The sequence below is a fragment of the Malania oleifera genome, chromosome 3 (assembly GCF_029873635.1).
Source record: "Malania oleifera isolate guangnan ecotype guangnan chromosome 3, ASM2987363v1, whole genome shotgun sequence".
NCBI lineage: Eukaryota > Viridiplantae > Streptophyta > Magnoliopsida > Santalales > Ximeniaceae > Malania > Malania oleifera.
This window is the reverse complement of record NC_080419.1, coordinates 47,002,776-47,008,375: the sequence shown is the minus strand read 5'-3', so window position 1 is coordinate 47,008,375 and position 5,600 is coordinate 47,002,776.

Genomic DNA, 5,600 nt, shown 5'->3' with positions numbered 1-5,600 from the left:
AGATAAGGATTCAGATATTTAATTTGGTTTTTGTATGGATTTGAATACAAAAGACTGAGTTTCACCCAAATCCACACAAAAATCCAAATCTATGCTCCTAACCACAACCTTTGTTTCATCGCAGCTAATGCTACAATCACTTTTATACATGACAAAATTCACAGCAATCTATCTGCCGACCCACCCTAAAAAGAAGGGAAAAGAAACAATAGAACATAAAACATATTTTCATTAAAAAAAAAAAAAAAGGTCTCAATAAGAAGATGCACACCCCAGAAAGGGGACAAAAAGGAGAGAAACAAAACACATATTTTGTTAAAAAAATGACTCAATAAGAAGACTAAACCAGTACTTGTAGGAACAACGCTTAGTTTAGGTTGTAGACAATAACTAATCACTGAAACTAATCAAAGCCTAAAAAATGGGGAAGAGAGACGTACAGTGGAATAGGTGTTTGGTGAGGGTATCGTTGGGCATATACTCAGCAACGAGCAACCTCTCGTCGCCGTCACAGCAGTACCCAATTAAATTTGCTAGCCTTCGATGTCGCAACTTCCCAACACCCCACGCTTTATCCTAAGAATCAACCAAAATCAAGACAAAGAAACACGCATTAAACCCTGAAAATCGAAAACCCCTAACAATCAAGGAAGAAGATGAAAAAGCAAAAAAGACAAGAAAACACACATCGAACTGTTTAGGGTCAAGCCAAGTGAGCTTGGTGAACTTCTTGACGGCAATTCATCGGCAGTTTGGGAGGCGACCCTTGTGCACAACATTGGGGGCTTTTTCCAGGCTCTTGGAGATGATGAAGTCTAAGCTGAAGTTGTTGGTGGTAGCTTTGAAATCGGTGAGGGAGAACTGCGAGAAGGTAGGAGGGGGAAACAACAGTGGCGGCGGGAAACAATGGCAGCGGTGTGAAGCAACAATGGCGGCAATAGTAGCCGCGAGGAAGACTAGAGAGGACGCGCACAAGCCGGAAGAAGAAATGAGGGAGGAGGAAAGAAGGGAGGAGGGAAAGGAGGGAAAAAGAGAGATTGGGAAAGGAGGGAGATTGGGGTAATCATGCGCGCAAAGACGAATTTAGCTTAGGTTAAAGTATTAGTGACAAATCTCCCAAACCATCACTAATATTGTCAACTAAATTATTTTCATATTTTTTAAATAAAAAACTATTGGTGACAAATTACAAACTAATACCCTATTAGTAGTGACGAATCTCCCAAACTATCACTAATACTTGTTAGCTAAATTACTTTTATATTTTTTTAAATAAAAAAAACTATTAATGACTGTTTAATAACTCGTCACTAATACCCTATTAGTTATGATGAATCTCCCAAACCGTCACTAATACTGTTAACTAAATTATTTATATATATATATTTTAAATAAAAACACTATTAGTAAAGGATTACTAAACCTTCACTAATACCCTATTATTAGTGACAAATCTCCCAAACTGTCACTAATACTATTAACTAAATTATTTTTATATTTTTTTAAAATAAAAAAACAATTAGTAACGGTTTACAAAACCATTACTAATACCCTATTAGTAGTGACGAATCTCCCAAACCATCGCTAATACTATTAACTAAATTATTTTTATATTTTTTTAAATAAAAAAACTATTAGTGATGGTTTAAAAAATCGTCACTAATAGTTTATTAGTAGTGACGAATCTTCCAAACCGTGACTAATACTGTTAACTAAATTATTTTTATATATTTTTAAATAAAAACACTATTAGTGACTATTTAAAAAACCGTCACTACTAACTGGCTATTAGTGACAAATTCTCTAAACCGTCACTAATAGTGTTAAATAAATTATTTTTATTTATTAATAAATACTAGTAGTGACGGTTAGTTAATTGTCACTAATAAGTGACTTTTAGTGACGAATTTAATCCATCACTAATGCCCCCGAATCATTACTAATATTTTCCTGTAATAATTTCAGCGCGAAAAATTGTTACCCGAGCGGTTTTTAGTGACGAAAGTATTAGTGATGGTTTCAAAACCTTCACTAATAGTGTTTGTATTAGTGACGACGGCTAAAACCGTCACTAATGCTTACACTATTAGTGACGATTCTTAAAAACTGTCACTAATACCAACTTTTAGTGACGAAATTGAATTCGTCACTAATACTTTCGTCATTAAAAACCAGTTTTTTTTGTAGTGATTGACTTAGAGACCAAAGTTTGAAAACTCTGGAAAATAGTTTTCGAAGTCTCAAAGTAATATAGAAAGTATAAAAGTTAACAAGAGTTTTTTTAGAAACAAAAGAAAACAAGCATATGAATTTTAACTGTTCAGGCAACTGACCTTGACTAGTCAGGCGACAGACCTTCTTATGCTGAATATATTTGGGAAACATAACAGGTTCAGTCGACTGACCCTGTAAGTTCAGGCGACTGACCCCATTTTAACTTTGAAGTTGTGTTGAATTTTAAAAGTTCATTCGACTGACCCTTCGAGAAATTTAAATTTAAAAAGCAACGGGAAGTTTCCAAAAATAAGTTTTTCAAATCTAAACATTATGAAAACTTGGGAAAAACTCAAGTGAGAACATGAAAATCACTTTTTAAACTCTCTCTCTCTCTCTCTCTCTCTCTCTCTCTCTTTATATATATATATATATATATCCCCTAAACCTAATGATTTTTACAACAACTACTTACAATCAAGTATTCAAAGTCTCTAATTCTCATACTCTTCAAAAGTTCTTTTGTTCACACATCCTTACTGAAATAATACTGATTTTCTACTGAGACAACCACTCAGTTCTTGTGCTCTTTTTGAATTTCCTTCAATCAAAAGAAGAACCCGGTGATAAATTTCTTGAGCTTCAAATTCATTCTTTATTGATTTTTAATTTAAAGTATATTAGTGCTCTAACTTGTACTAATCGGCTCTATTGTGAGAGTGTCTTTGTACACAAGAATTTGTTCTTGTTTTTGTCATTGTTTTATTGATGGTTCATGTTGTTGAATCGTTGTATTGAGCGTGGGGTATCGCTTGGAGAGGATGACTCTATCCTATTTGAAGGAGTGTAAACGGTTTGCTCTTCCTGATTAAAGGAGTGGTATAGTACAATCCTTGGGTGGTGTACCTAAGGTGAGGACGTAGGCGGGCATAGCCGAACCTCGTAAAATCTCGGTGTCACTCTCTTCCCTATTCTTTTTAAATTTCAGCACATATATACTGCGTAGATGTTTATTTAAATTGCTGGACATAACTTTGTAATTGGGAATTGTGGAAACCTCAAAAGGGGAGTACGTTGATCGAATCTTGCGGAAACCTTCTAAGGCAGTATGTTTATTAAACAGGTAGTTCATTAGCTATAACTCAACATCAAAAGATTGAATCTTGGAAACTTGATGAAATAGTTAGAGCAATTCACATTGTGAAGCATTATCTTGATTGATTGAATTGTTTTATTGGTTTTTGGTTTAAATTGTGTCTTGGCTAAATTTGAGATTGAAAATTAAACCATACATGTGTGTTTGCTGGATTCAAAATTTAGTTGAGAAAGAATTTATAAAAAAAATTTAATCTTTTTTTAAAAATCCCAATTCAACCCCCTCTTGAGAGTACACCTTACTTTTCAGTTAGGATTCGTTTGCATTATTTATTGTCTTCTTCAAACCGCGCAACAATTAGGGTTCCCTAAAGACCTATTGTAGCCACTCCAACGACAATGCCATGGTTAGTCCCTAACCCTCCAAGTCCCAAGGTTGGCACCTCCTCGATCCAGTTGAGTTGCCCCCATTGCCCAAGTTGTCGAAATGGGTAGCCATGCTTGGACCTTCTTCTTCATCTTCTTGTAACATACACAACCACCACCCTATAATGCTTCTATGGCTAAGCACTAGTCTCTTTAGGGTTGACACCTTCTTTATCATTGTCCTCCTCACTGTCGCGTCTTTTGCAGCTTGCCATCATTGCCGGAGCTCTATTTTGCACTAGCTCTCTCTTATTCTACAGTGTAGCTGCAACTACAACTATAATTGTTGCTAGCAAGGTTGGGGAGCCAACAATGAATACACGGTTAATGGCCCCCTGACCCTTTTTCATCACCTCCAGATTTCACTAGAGACTATAGAAATTATACTCTTAAGATAATAAAAATGAAGGAGAAGAAAGAGAAAAAGAAGGAAAGAAACAACAAGAAGAGCAAGACCACCGCACAACATCCTCATTCACACGGATCACACGCAGGAATTCAATTTATATGCTAACACAACAAAGACAAATCTTTTCTCTCTACATGCATGCTAACATATTGAAGATATGCATAGTACAAGATTATGGATGCTTAACTTTTGATATCACAAAGCTTAAAGAATAAAGAAGAAGAGTAATTACTTCTCTAAAATCTAATAAGAATACTCAAAAGAAAGCCTAAAACACCAAATTACACTTTTAGTGACGGTCTGTCTCCGTCACTGATAGTGAATTGAGATCGCTGTTATAGTCACCACTCCATAAGCGTCACTAAGCCGTCACTAATAATTAATACTGGCAATTTTCTATTATTAGTGACGGTTTAAAATCGTTATTAAAAGCCTTCTTTTTTGTAGTTATGCCTTTCCCAAGAGAAAAAATAAAAGAAAAAATTACTTAAATCATATGAAAGATTAAACCATATAGGTATGACCATTTTTTTTTTGTTTTATTTTATATAAAAAATATGCATATTTTTATTTTAAAAACTAAATGACATGCACCTAAATTTCTTATGTCGTGATTTAAAAATTGGCAACTGCATTTAACTTTATTATTTTATTTATTTATTTATTTTACAAAGAATAGGATAGATTATAGAAAGAGCTAATATTAAAAATTAAGTTAAAAGTAAATACACAATGTAAATTTTTTTGTCTAGCAGTGTGAAAATTTTAATAAAAAAATTAAAAGTTAAAAATTATTAATACCAATGTATAGAATAAATACACATATAAAAATAAAAATTCGACAATTCTAGGAAGAAACATTCTATAGAATAAAAAAGCGAGAAAAATATTTATCATAAAAAATATATTAATTTTATTCCAAGGACTTCACTGAAAAGAGAAATTTTGAGACATTAATTACGACATTAACAACTTAATATTTGTCAGTGTCTAGAGTTTTTAAAAATTATCGATCATTTTTAAATTACACTGAGAGTTGGTGGAAACAATGTAATTAGTAATTTATGCTCTTGTTGCTAGATTGACTCTATTTATTTTAATTATCTTTACTTCTAAAATTATAATCAAGTATGTATTTTTTTTTCAAGTTATGAATTTTATTAAAATCAAGCTTACAATAAGTTAGAAGGCAACTATCTTATGAATTACTTACTGAGTAAAAATTCGACATCGATTCAATGATTGGTGATTTTTGGGTTATGAAAGAAATACGACATCATTACTCAAGTTAAATTATTAGTCTATATTTGATCTTGTGAATTCATTTTTCATATATGCCATGCTCATAGTTTTATATATATATATATATATATATATATATTATAGCTATTGATATGCATTTACACACGATTCTAATTAATAATTTAAAAAATTTATATGCATTGATAGTTTAGTT